Source organism: Rattus norvegicus, assembly GCF_036323735.1.
Source record: "Rattus norvegicus strain BN/NHsdMcwi chromosome Y unlocalized genomic scaffold, GRCr8 chrY_unlocalized_15, whole genome shotgun sequence".
NCBI classification, from domain to species: domain Eukaryota; kingdom Metazoa; phylum Chordata; class Mammalia; order Rodentia; family Muridae; genus Rattus; species Rattus norvegicus.
The window spans coordinates 157,238-172,306 of NW_026947373.1; positions in this window are offsets into that span (position 1 = coordinate 157,238).

Sequence of the window (15,069 nt, forward strand, 5' to 3'; positions counted from 1 at the left end):
CTTTCACAGTTTCCTGTCAATAAGACCCCTAACTGGTCCCACTACCCTTCTTCTATAACCTCCCTTACTGCACCTTGACATTCTTTGAACTGGGAGTCAAACCTGGGAAGGACAAAGTTCTTCTCCTTCCATTGGTGCACAATAGGGCCATCCTCTGTAACATATGATATTGGAGCCATAGTTCTGTCCATGCACAGAATATTGGATTAGTACCAGAAATCTCTGTTTCTTTGGAATTGCTTTTAGTATGGAGTTGAAAGCTCCTTCAATTTCTTTGGAGCGATGTCCTTGCCGTCCTCCAATGTTTATGTTATTATTATGGTTAGAATTAAGTATGACTATTTTCATGGAAAATCCCCACCCAGCTGCAGAATACTAATACACATCTGGTGGTCAAGAAAAATAATAATATTTCAAAGTTGTCCTGCTGACTAATAATATGACATACCTGTGACATTTCTGATATTATGTCAACATCAGCTGACTCCCTGACCACACCAATACTGTATCTTTGGCCTGAGTAAATGTTTCTTACTTCTCGCCTCCCTCTGTTACCCCTGTTATGGTATAAATTCATCCTTGGAGGAAAATAAAATTTTTGCCTTGATCAGACTCCTATCTTAACGTCCTTCTTTGTGACCCTTGTCACCAATTCTATTCCTGGCACCCTCAGACCTCTCACTTACAAATGGCTACCAATGTGCAGCTCTTTGAAGATGTTCTTGAGGAGAACGTCTATCACTGTGAATAGGCTGGTCTGTCTTTTTGTTTGTGGAAGCCTTCGTTCCCCCTTGAAGCTTTTGCTCCCACCCCCGTCCCATCCCAGAGCTTTTGCTGAGTGATGGAACAAGCATTCTACAGTCATCTTTTGTGACATGTCTCAGGGAGTCACTCAGGACACAAATAGGGTTAAAATTTAAAAAAAAAAAATCTTAGATTTTGTAAAAATATTTGTCCATTGTTCCCCCATGAGGGAACAACTGATTCAAAAGATAGTACAGAGTTAGTGATTGTTTAATGGATGGGCTAACCCTTTTACTGAAGTCTACCCCCTGTAATGAATAAAAGTTGTGTGGTTTATGGGTACAAGGTTGGCTCTCCTTGTATGGATGAGCAACCTCACATATGTGGATTTAAAACCTTATACCCTCATGCTACTTCAGTGGTCACTTTGTCAATCTGTGCTCCGTGATTGTGCTCCAGAAGTGGTCCACTATGGGGTCTTACAACATTTTGGTCCATCACAGGGAACTCTGTTCCCTCCAGACCACAATTGGCGAAGAGATCAGAGGTAAGCTCAAGCAAATCTGTGTTTTGTGTTCTGTGTTACCTTCTGTTTTGTCTCTGTGTCATGTCTGGTTTTTGTTTCATGTTGACTTGTGTTGTCTGCCTCTGATGGCTGAAGTGTTTGAGTCACCACTGGAGAGGATTGAGAGTCCACTTGGTAGTCGCTATTGGTCCTGTTAGGGGCTTACGGCTGTGACAGGACGACTTGCTAGTTTTCACAGGCCATAGGCCCTAGAGGGTGCTCTAGGAGGAGAAAGGAATCTAGAGGACCCTCTAGAAACCCATTGCAATGCCCTTGAAGCCCTCCATTGTGTAGATGTTATTATTATTGTTAGAATTAACAATAGGTTCATGTTAACCTAGTTAACAATTAACTAGGTTCATGAAAAATCCCCAGCCAGCTGAAGAAGACTAATACAAATCTGGTGGTCAAGAAAAATAATAATATGATAACGTTGTCCTGCTGATTAATAATACGACAAACCTGTGAACTTTCTGACGTCCTTTCAACATCAGTTCCATAACCAAATGAATCCTGTGTTCTTGCCCTGCGTAAATGTTTCCTACTTCCCCCTCCCTCTGTAACCCCTGTGATGTTATAAATTCAGCCTTGGAGAAAAATAAAATAGATGCCTTTTTCAGGCTCTTGTCTTGGCATCCTTCTTGCGTCCTTTGTCCCACATTCTCTTCCAGGTACCTTCAGAACCCTCACTTACACAGCATTTGTAATCCTTTCTCAAAATCTCAACAGATCTGTTGTCAGTAAACTAGTTTGCCACTAGCATTAACTTCTGTATTTGATAAGTTTAGCTGTGTCTCCCAGGAAAGATCTATATCCGGTACCTGGAAGCATGTACTTCATTCATCAATCATATCTAGTTTTGGTGATATATATATATATATATATATATATATATATATATATATATATATATAGTGTCTCCTACAGCAATGAGGTTAAGTAGAATTTTAGCATGGATTCTGAGCAAGTAGTTCAAGAATGTAGAATCCACAAATGACAATGCCAAATAAACTCCATCCTGTTCTTATGAACATATTGAAGTTGAGGTTTAACTGTACCTCAAGTCATTCCTCTCCCTGCCCATCCAAATGAATCTTATGTTTTGTCTGAAGAAAGAACCATGATAAAATATCCAAAAACCTCAAGTCTGGCCCTGGGAAAACCAAAGGTAGATTTATAGAACTTATATCTATTGGGACTACAGATCTGCTTTCTAAAGTCCATGTTGTCCTTTGCTTTACAGATGTCTCATAATTTTTGAATTAAATATGCATTTAGAGTTCATTATTTGAAGTAGGCACACAATATTTTCACTGTTCTGTTCACTCTATAGCTCTACCCCCTTTGTTGCCAATATCTGGGAGTAAGAGGTGCTTCTAATTGAGACTTCACCATCTCACTATTTCCAATATTATTTCTCTGACTACCATTCCCTGACATTGACACATTAGATTTCTCAGTCAACAGCTGTGTTTAGCTGGCAGTTTTCTTTTCATTTATTTCTTATATTTTTTTTTATTTTTTTACAAATTTTATTTGTTTTTTTAATGTATATTTCAATATTCACCTTTATAATATTATTTCCTTTAAGAGTTTCCTCCCATAAGATCACTAACTGGTCCCTCTCCACTTCTTCTATAACTCCCTTACTGTCCCTTCTAATTCTCTTTAACTGTGAATCAAACCAAGGGAGGATCAAGTGGTTCTTCTTCCATTGGTGCCCAACAAGGCCGTTTTCTGCTACATATGCAGTTGGAGACATAAGTCTGTTCACGTTTAGTCTTTCAATATTAGTCTCATACCAGAAAACTTTGATTCATTAGCAATGTTGTTCTTATGGTGTTGAAAGTCCCCTCAGCTCTTGTTAGCCTTTCTCAAAATCTACCAACAAGAGGTCCATTTTCAGTTCACCGATATACCAATAGCATACACTTTTGCATTTGACATGCTCTAGCTGTGTCTCTAACAACATAGCTATATCAGTTTTCTGGCAGAATGCACTTCTTAGCTTCATCAATTATAATTGGTATATATATATATATATATACACACACACACTTTTGCTGCCTACAGCTTTTTGGTGGATGGAATGTTAACATGGATTCTGTGCAACTAGGTCAAGAATGTAGAGTTTACAATGACAATGTTAAATAGACTCTCTACTGTACTTGAAGTTCAGGTTTCACTGTTCCTCAAGCTTTCTTAACCCTGCCAATCCTCCTGTTTCTTATATTTGGCTTTAAGAAAGAATCATGGTAAAATATCTAAAACCTTCAAGTCTGGCCATGGGAACACAGGAAGGTAGATAGTGTGGTAAAGATATCAAATGTGACTAGAGGTCGGAATTTATAGTCAATATGGTCCTTTGTTTTATTGATGTCTGGTAATTTTTGGATAAAATAAGGATTTGTGTGTTGATCATTAGAATTATGTACGAATATTTCCACTGCTATATTGACTCAATAGACAGGCCAAGTTTGTTGCCGAATTCATTGCAAAAAAAAAAAAAAGGGAATTGGAAAAATGAAATTTTGAGTACACATGCAGGAATATATATAATGTCCCCTGTCAATGAATGTACAATCAGATAATGCAAAACAATGTTCACTCAATTAAAGGTCTGTAGGGAAAATACTGGCACATGGAAAACTGAGGAAACCTAGGGAATAGAACTGAATGTCACAGGATTGGACCGGGGAATAAAATTATTCACCAGAAGAATCTCCTTCACTCCTTGTTCCTATTACTTTTCTAACCTTGCCAAGCCCCTGACGAACTTCTCCATTCAGAGCATGTAACCACTAATGAAGCAGAGAGAAGTCCCTAGCTTAGAGAGATGTAGAATGTAAAGGTTTCCACTATGTCACAGGAAACACTCCAGGAAAGGGCATCTCCAAATCTGGTCAATGTAAGGAAATCTGTTCAGCAGGTAGGCCATGGCAGTTCTCAGTAACATCATCATTAGGCCCTCCCTGAAAAATCTCTTGTAACCTGGAGAGCCCTAGCTTCTTCTGTGATGTCACAAGTGCTATTGTGACTGCAACTGCCTCTCAGATATTCCTTCAATACCTCTACGGTTTACTAATTGGCCTCAAATTCAGAGTAAACAGCCATTTGAGAAGGAGAACAAAGAGAATGAAGAGATAAGAGATGGGCAAAGAAGCTGGCCTTCTGTCTTGTATAAAGAAAGGAAGGAAGATGTGGTTTATGGGATAGCTCAGTGAGACATGGGTAGGCATTGAGTGGGATAACTGAAGAGAAAGCCTTTATCTGACCCTTCCACATATGGGAATATGGAGCAGGGAGCCTCTCAGAAGCATCTGGACTTCCCTTGTTGTTATTTTTCTTGAAAGTCAGATAGTTTATATCATTAATTTCCATATCCCAAAAGCCAAGTGTTGGAAAGGGCAAAGTTGTTTTTCTGAGAGCTCATGGCCTTTGTCCTTTTGGGCCAGGAGGAAAAGTTCCTTAGGAAGAAGGGAAAGACAAGAATTGTGTCCTGAGCTCAGAGTAAACTCTTTCATGCTTTGGATTCCTATAGTGCAGTTTGTGTCTGTCACTGATATCTGGAAGAGACAAGTGCTTCTACCTGAGATTTCATCATCTCAGTCTTTCCACTAGTATTACTCTACCATTCCCTGTCAACGACACTTTAGATTTCTGAATGAATAGTTCTAATTAGCTGGCAGATTCTCTTCTTTTATTTCTTTCATTTTTTATCATTTTTTAACAAATTATATTGCTCTTTTAATTGGATATTTATATATTTACATTTAAAATATTATTTCTTTTCCCTATTTCTTGCCCATAAGATCCCTAATCGGTCCCACTCTCCTTCTTCTATAGGCTCACTTACTGCGCCTTCACATTCCCGTTAACTGGGATCAAAACTAGGGAGGACCAAGGGCCTCTCTTTTTATTGGGACCCAAACAGGTCATCCTCTGCTACAGATGCAATTGAGTCCGAGGTCTACCCATGTATAGTCTTTGAATATTGGTTTAGTGTATATATATATAATTTCTTGGTTCCTACAGCTGTAACATCATGTGGAATTTTAATTTGGATTCTGAGCAACTAGGTCAAGAATGTAGAATCCACAAATGACAATGTCAAATAGACTCCCTCCTGTTCTTTTGAACCTATGGAAGATGAGGTTTCACTGGTCCTCTAGCCGTTCTTCTCCCTGCTCATCCTCCATTATCTTATGTTTGGACTTAACAAAGAATCATGGTAAAACATCCAACCCTCAAGTCCTGCACAGGAACACATTAAGGTTGCTATTGTAGTACTGATATCAAATGGGAATAGAGAACTGAATTCTATAGTCCATGTGATCCTTTGCAGTATTGATGTCTAGTAATCTTTGGATAAATTAAGGATTTGGGAGTTTATCATTTGAAGTAGGTACACAATGTTTACACTGTTATACTCACTCTAGAGCTGGGCCCACTTTGTTGCCAAAACCATTGCAGAAAATGGAATTGGAGAACTGAATTTTTGAGTACACATTGAGGAATATTTATAAAGTCCCCAATCGAGGATTGTACAATAAAAAAGTGAAATACATATTTATTCAATTAAAGGTCTGTATGCAAAATAATGGCCTTTGGGAAACAGAGAAAACCTAGAAATTTGAACTGTATGTCACAGTAATAAAACTGGGAATAAAAATATTATCTGGAAGAATCTCCTCCACTCCATGTTCCTAAATCATTTCTACCCATGCCAAGCCCCTGACTAACATTCTCCATTCAGAGCATGTAACCACTAATAAAGCACAGAGAAGTCTCTAGCTTTATGGAGATTTAGTAAATGAAGGTTTCCACTGTGTACCAGGAGTCACTCCTGGAAAGGGCACCCTTGAATCTGGTCAGGAAATTGTTCAGCAGGTAGGCCATGGCAGCTTTCACTGACATCAGCATTAGTCCCTCCCTGAATAATCTCTTGTATCCTGCCTCTCAGATATTCTTTCCTTACGTCTAGGATTTGTATAGTGGCCTCTACTTCACAGTAAAGAGCCTTTGGGAAGGAGAACAAAGATGATGAAGAGATCAGAGATGGGGAAAAGGAACCTGGCCTTCTGTCTTGTTATTAAAAAAAGGAAGAAATACGTGGCCCATGGGAAAGCTCAGTGAGTCCTGTGTAGCAGTTGAGTGGAATCGCTGAAGAGATAGCCTAGACCTGAGCCTTCCACATATGGGAATAAAGAGATTGTAGCCTCTCAGAAGCATCTTGACATCCCTGGTTTTTATGGTTCCTGGAAGTCAGAGAGTTTTTATTATTACTTTCTTTATTCCAAAAGACAGGTTTTTATCTTGGCACATTTGTTTTCCTGACAGCTCATGGCTTTTACCCTTTTTGCCCAGAAGAAAAACCTCCTAAGGAAGAAGAGACAGACAAGTATTGTGTCCTCAGCTCAGAGTAAACTCCTCCGTGCTTTGGATACCTATTGTGCAGTTTGAGGCTGACACTGATATCTGGGAGAGAGAAGTGTTTCTAATTCAGACTTCATCATCTCAATATTTCGACTAGTATTACTCTGACTGCCATTCCCTGACAGTGACCCATTTGATTTCTGAGTCCATAGATGTGATTAGCTGGAAGTTCTCTTTTCTTTTATTTCTTTCATTTTTTTATATTTTAACAAATACATTGCTTTTTTATTTGGATATTTCTATATTTACATTTCAAATGTTATTTCCTTTCCCACTTTTCTGTCCATAAGATCACTAACTGGTCTGCCTTACTGTCCCTTGAACTAACAGTCAAACCTAGAGAGGACTAAGGGCTTCTCATTCCAATAGTGCCCAAAAAGGCCATCCTCTGCAACATAAGCATTTGGAACCATAGGTTTGTCCACGAATAGTCTTTGATTATTGTTTTAGATCCAGAACATACTGGTTCATTGACATTGTTGTTCTTCTGTGGTTGAACTCAGCATCAGCTCTTATAATTCTTTCTCAAAATCTACATAACTCTGGTGTCAGAAAAGTAATAAGACTGTAGTGTTCCTTCTATTTCTAGTTTGTTGAATAGTTAGGAGAATATTGGTATTAGGTGTTCTATGAAGGTCTGAGAGAATTCTGTACTAAACCTTCCTCATCCTGGGATCTCTTGGTTAGGAGACATTTAATGACTGCTTCTACTACTTTACAAGTAAAGGGAGTATTTAGATGATTTATCTGATTGTGATTCAAGATACTTTGGTATCTTGTATCTGTCTAGAAAATTATCCATTTGATCCTTGCTTTCCTGTTTTGTTAAGTATATGCTTTTATAGTAGGATCTGATAATTTTTTGAGCTTCCTCATTTTCTATGGTTATATCTCTATTTCACTTCTGATTGTGTTATTTTTAATTTGAATACAAAGGATTTACCTATCTTCTGGATTTTTCAAAGAACCAGCTCCCGGTTTTGTTGATTCTCTACATGATACCTTTTGTTTCTACTTGGTTGATTTCAGTACGGAGTTTGATTATTTCCTGCTGTCTAGTACTCTTGGTGTATTTGGATTTTTATTGGTTCTGAGATTTCAGGTGTTCGGACAAACTGCGAGTGTATCATAGCTCCTGTTTCTTTGTGGAGGCTCTCAGAGCTATGAGTTTTCCTCTTAGCATTGCTTTTTTGTGTTCCCAATTTATGCATTAATTTTCATTAAATTCTAGAAAGTCTTTAATTTTTTTCTTTATTTCTTCCTTGAACAAGTTCTCATCAAGTAAATCATTCTTATGCTACCATGTATATGTGGGACTTTGGTTGTTCTTGTTGTTATTGAAGACCATTCTTAGTGATTTCATAGTTTGCATGGAATTAATTCAATCTTCTTGCATCTTTTGAGGCCTTTTTTGTGATGGATCATATTATCAATTTGTAGAAGGTACCATGTAGGACTGAGAAGAAAGTGTCAGGAGCCATATCAGGACAAGCTCATAACTAACAGGTGATCATCCTCAGATGGACAGCCTTGGATTATTTTATAATCCACAACTGGTTTGCCCTTATTAAGCAAGGTTGTAAGAGATTCATTTTTGGAAAGTTTCCTGCTATTGAAATGCTATTCGTGTTATTATTATTAGACATATATAGCAATCATTGAGTAAGAGCACACCCCTTTGGAGCAGATCTCTGCAGGCCTACGAAGTTGCACTGTCCCGTAGTGATGCTATTCATACAAATAGATGAATTCTTTAGTCTTAATAATGATCCTACAATAATTCCTAAAATTATATGAATGGTTATTAAGCTCTTATATAGTGGAACTCCTACAAGTCTCTTTCTAATAGTCAGAATTCCAGTGACAACTCCAGTCTCCCAGGTGTCACCAGTTAATTATTCTGAGACAGTAAACAGACTTTCTCCTACTCAGAACACAATTCAAGAAGTTGCAAAAACAGTTATCAAGTGTCATAAACTATTTGTTACAGGTGCATGAACAGGGGATAAGATATTGACTGTGTTTATATGTAAATAACTTCACTAACAACTATGGTTTTAGACATTCAGTGAACCTGTGGAGCTGACACTGGTGATGAATGTTTAGCCAGATAATTACTCCTGATGGATATCCATGTAAACATTCTCGGTTGTAAACTTGTATTTCTATTTATGCTTTGATCTTTCATATGTACTTGTGGTGAACAATTTAACACCTGATCATGTATTCTGAAAGATTTTTAGGTGCTGAGGACAAAGAGAAGACACACAGAAGGACTGAGACAGAGGGTCTGAACTGGAAGGACAGAGACAGATGGACAGAGCAGGAGAGGGGATGACCTGAAAAGACCAGTTTGAGATAAGGAGAACAAAGGTAAGTAGAACTAAGACAAAAAGATCTGGGCTGAGAAGTAATGTAGAGAGGAATAACTTATGTAACATAAGAGAGCAATCTAGAGAATGCAGGTGAAAAGAGGACAAAAGAAGAAGCTGGAAAGAATAGAAGGTGCAGGCAGGTTTCTCCTTATCTTGGGACAGAAAAGGACATTTCTTAATAGCAATGCAAAATTAGTCTTGTTAAAAGGAACAGGCCTTTTCTTTTACAAACTTCGGTTTAAATCACTTAGCATTAAAAGGGTAGAAGTGATTTCTTTCTCTCTGTAATAAAGATTGGAGTTCATCTTTCTGTACTGGTCCTTGGTCTTTTGCACCATATGCATATGTAAGTATTGATGTCTGTGTAAGTATGCAATTATGAGAATGTATGCATGTGTGTGTGAGTGTGTGTGTGTGTGTGTGTGTGTGTGTGTGTGTGTTTGTGTAAGAATGTAATTGTGACTCTGCTCCCAGACCCCGTGAGAGAGAGACCCAACCGCCTGGTCAGGTGGGAACTCCTGAGGCTGCAGAGCTGAAGAGACCACCAACACTGCCCACCCCTGCCCACATCCCTGGCCCAAGAGGAAATTGTATAAGGCCTCTGGGCTCCCGTGAGGGAGGGCCCAGGGGCGGCAGGACCCCTGCCTGAGTCACCACCAGAACCTGAAGGACACAGACTGGATAAACAGTTCTCTGCACCCGAAACCTGTGGGAGGGAGAGCTAAACGTTCAGATAGGCAGACAAGCCTGGGAAACCAGAATAGACTGCTCTCTGCACATACATCTCGGAAGCAAGAGGTAAAAACAAAAGGCCATCTGGAACCCTGATGCACTGAAGCTCCCGGAAAGGGTGGCGTATATCTTCCTGGTTGCTGCCGTCACAGAGAGCCCGTGGGCAGCACCCTGTGAGTGAACTTGAGCCTCAGGACCACAGGTAAGACAAACTTTTCTGCTGCAAGTGACCTGCCTGGTGAACTCAAGACACAGGCCCACATGAACAGCTGTAGACATGTACAGAGGAAAAACTACATGCCCAAGAGCAGAACACTCTGTCAACATACCTGACTGAAAGAGAGGAAAACAGGTCTACAGCACTCCTGACACACAGGCTTATAGGACAGTCTAGCCACTGTCAGAAATAGCAGAACAAAGTAACACTAGAGATAATCTGATGCCGAGAGGCAAGCGCAAGAACCCAAGCAACAGAAACAAAGACTACATGCCATCATCGGAGCCCAATTCTCCCACCAAAAAAAAAAAAAACATGGAAAATCCAAACACACCAGAAAAGCAAGATCTACTTTCAAAATCATATTTGATCATGATGCTGGAAGACTTCAAGAAAGACGTAAAGAACTCCCTTAGAGAAACACAGAAAACATTAATAAACAAGTAGAAGCCTACAGAAAGGAATCACAAAAATCCCTGAAAGAATTCCAGGAAAACATAAATAAACAAGTAGATGCCCATAGAGAGGATACAAAAATCCCTGAAAGTGTTCCAGGAAAGCACAATCAAACAGTTGAAGGAATTAAAAATGGAAATAGAAGCAATCAAGAAAGAACACATGGAAAAAACCCTGGATATAGAAAACAAAAAGAAGAGACAAGGAGCTGTAGATACAAGCTTCACCAACAGAATACAAGAGATGGAAGAGAGAATCTCAGGAGCAGAAGATTCCATAGAAATCATTGACTCAACTGTCAAAGATAATGTAAAGCAGAAAAAGCTACTGGTCCAAAACATACAGGAAATCCAGGACTCAATGAGAAGACCAAACCTAAGGATAATAGGTATAGAAGAGTGTGAAGACTCCCAGCTCAAAGGACCAGTAAATATCTTCAAAAAATCATAGAAGAAAACTTCCCTAACCTAAAAAAAGAGATACGCATAGACATACAAAAAGCCTACAGAACTCCAAATAGATTGGACAAGAAGAGAAACACCTCCTGTCACATAATTGTCAAAACACCAAACGCACAACATAAAAAAAGAATATTAAAAGCAGTAAGGGAAAAAAGTCAAGTAACATATAAAGGCAGACCTATCAGAATCACACCAGACTTCTTGCCAGAAACTATGAAGGCCAGAAGATCCTGGACTGATGTCATACAGACCCTAAGAGAACACAAATGCCAGCCCAGGTTACTGTATCCTGCAAAACTCTCAATTATCATAGATGGAGAAACCAAGATATTCCATGACAAAACCAAATTTACACAATATCTTTCTACAAATCCAGCAGTACAAAGGATATTAAGTGGTAAAGCCCAACATAAGGGGGCAAGCTATACCCTAGAAGAAGCAAGAAACTAATCGTCTTGGCAACAAAACAAAGAGAATGAAAGCACACAAACATAACCTCACATCAAAAATGAATATAAAGGGAAGCAATAATCACTATTCCTTAATATCTCTCAACATCAATGGCCTCAACTCCCCAATAAAAAGAAATAGATTAACAAACTGGATACGCAACGAGGACCCTGAATTCTGCTGCCTACAGGAAACACACCTCAGAGACAAAGACAGACATTACCTCAGAGTGAAAGGCTGGAAAACAACTTTCCAAGAAAATGGTCAGAAGAAGCAAGCTGGAGTAGCCATTCTAATATCAAATAAAATCAATTTTCAACTAAAAGTCATGAAAAAAGATAAGGAAGGACATCATATTCATCAACGGGAATATCCACCAAGATGAACTCTCAATCCTAAATATCTATGCCCCAAATATAAGGGCACCTACATACGTAAAAGAAACCTTACTAAAGCTCAAAACACACATTGCACCTCACACAATAATAGTGGGAGATTTCAACACCCCACTCTCATCAATGGACAGATCATGGAAACAGAAATTAAACAGTGATGTCGACAGACTAAGAGAAGTCATGAGTCAAATGGACTTAACGGATATTTATAGAATATTCTATCCTAAAGCAAAAGGATATACCTTCTTCTCAGCACCTCATGGTACTTTCTCCAAAATTGACCATATAATTGGTCAAAAAACGGGCCTCAACAGGTACAGAAGGATAGAAATAGTCCCATGCGTGCTATCTGACCACCACGGCCTAAAACTGGTCTTCAATAACAATAAGGGAAGAATGCCCACATTAACATGGAAATTGAACAATGCTCTACTCAATGATAACCTGGTCAAGGAAGAAATAAAGAGAGAAATTAAAAGCTTTTTAGAATTTAATGAAAATGAAGGTACAACATACCCAAACTTATGGGACACAATGAAAGCTGTGCTAAGAGGAAAACTCATAGCGCTGAGTGCCTGCAGAAAGATTCAGGAAAGAGCATATGTCAGCAGCTTGACAGCACACTTAAAAGCCCTAGAACAAAAAGATGCAAATAAACCCAGGAGGAGTAGAAGGCAGGAAGTAATCAAACTCAGAGCTGAAATCTGAAGTAGAAACAAGTAGAAACAAAAAGGACCATAGAAAGAATCAACAGTACCAAAACTTGGTTCTTTGATTAAATCAACAAGATAGATAAACCCTTAGCCAGACTAAGGAGAGGACACAGAGAGTGCGTCCAAGTTAACAAAATCAGAAATGAAAGGGGAGACATAACTACAAATTCAGAGGAAATTAAAAAAATCATCAGATCTTACTATAAAAACCTATATTCAACAAAACTGAAAATCATCAGGAAATGTACAATTTCCTAGAATGATAACAGGAACCGAAGTTAAAGCAGGAACAGATAAACCAGTTAAACAACCCAATAACTCCTAAGGAAATAGAAGCAGTCATTAAAGGTCTCCCAACCAAAAAGAGCCCAGGTCCAGACGGGTTTAGTGCAGAATTCTATCAAACCTTCATAGAAGACCTCATACCAATATTATCAAACTATTCCCCAAAATTGAAACAGATGTATCACTACTGAATACCTTCTACAAAGCCACAATTACTCTTATACCTAAAGCACACAAAGACACAACAAAGAAAGAGAACTTCAGACCAATTTCCCTTATGAATATCGACGCTAAAATACTCAATAAAATTCTGGCAAACCGAATTCAAGAGCACATCAAAACAATCATCCACCATGATCAAGTAGGCTTCATCCCAGGCTTGCAGGGATGGTTTAATATATGGAAAACCATCAATGTGATCAATTATATAAACAAACTGAAAGAACAAAACCACTTGATCATTTCATTAGATGCTGAGAAAGCATTTGACAAAATTCAACACCCCTTCATGATAAAAGTCCTGGAAAGAATAGGAATTCAAGGCCCATACATAAACATAGTAAAAGCCATATACAGCAAACCAGTTGCTAACATTAAACTAAATGGAGAGAAACTTGAAACAATCCCACTAAAATCCGGGACTAGACAAGGTTGCCCACTCTCTCCCTACTTATTCAATATAGTTCTTGAAGTTCTAACCAGAGCAATCAGACAACAAAAGGAGATCAAGGGAATACGGATCGGAAAAGAAGAGGTCAAAATATCACTATTAGCAGATGATATGATAGTATATTTAAGTGATACCATAAGTTCCACCAGAGAACTACTAAATCTGATAAACAACTTCAGCAAAGTGGCTGGGTATAAAATTAACTCAAATAAATCAGTTGCCTTAATCTATACAAAAGAGAAACAAGCCGAGAAAGATATTAGGGAAACGACAGCCTTCATAATAGACCTAAATAATATAAAGTGCCTCGGTGTGACTTTAACAAAGCAAGTAAAAGATCTGTACAATAAGAACTTCAAGACACTGAGGAAAGAAATTGAAGAAGACCTCAGAAGATGGAAAGATCTCCCATGCTCATGGATTGGCAGGATTAATATAGTAAAAATGGCCATTTTACCAAAAGCGCCCTACAGATTCAATGCAATCCCCATCAAAATACCAATCCAATTCTTCAAAGAGTTAGACAGAACAATTTGCAAATTCATCTGGAAAAACAAAAAACCCAGGATTGCTAAAACTATCCTCAACAATAAAAGGACTTCAGTGGGAATCACTATCCCTGAACTCAAGCAGTATTACAGAGCAATAGTGATAAAAACTGCATGGTATTGGTACAGATACAGACAGCCAGACGAATGGAATACAATTGAGGACCCAGAAATGAATCCACACACCTATGGTCACTTGATTTTTGACAAAAGAGCCAAAACCATCCAATGGAAAAATGATAGCATTTTCAGCAAATGGTGCTGGTTCAACTGGAGGTCAACATGTAGAAGAATGCAGATCGACCATGCTTATCACCCTGTACAAAGCTTAAGTCCAAGTGGATCAATGACCTCCACATCAAACCAGACACACTCAAACTAATAGAAGAAAAACTAGGGAAGCATCTTGAACACATGGGCGCTGGAAAAAATTTTCTGAAGAAAACACCAATGGCTTACGCTCTAAGATCAAGAATCGGCAAATGGGATCTCATAAAACTGCAAATCTTCTGTAATGCAAAGGACACTGTGGTTAGGACAAAAGGGCAACCAACAGATTGGGAAAAGATCTTTACCAATCCTACAACAGATAGAGGCCTTATATACAAAATATACAAAGAACTCAAGAAGTTAGACTTCAGGGAAACAAATAACCCTATTAAAAAAAAGGGGTTCAGAGCTAAACAAAGAATTCGCAGCTGAGGAATGCCAAATGGCTGAGAAACACCTAAAGAAATGTTCAACATCTTTAGTCATAAGGGAAATGCAAATCAAAACAACCCTGAGATTTCACCTCACACCAGTGAGAATGGCTAAGGTCAAAAACTCAGGTGACAGCAGATGCTGGCGAGGATGTGGAGAAAGAGGAACACTCCTCCATTGTTGGTGGGATTGCAGACTGGTAAAACCATTCTGTAAATCAGTCTGGAGGTTCCTCAGAAAATTGGACATTGAACTGCCTGAGGATCCAGCTATACCTCTCTTGGGAATATACCCAAAAGATGCCTCAACATATAAAAGAG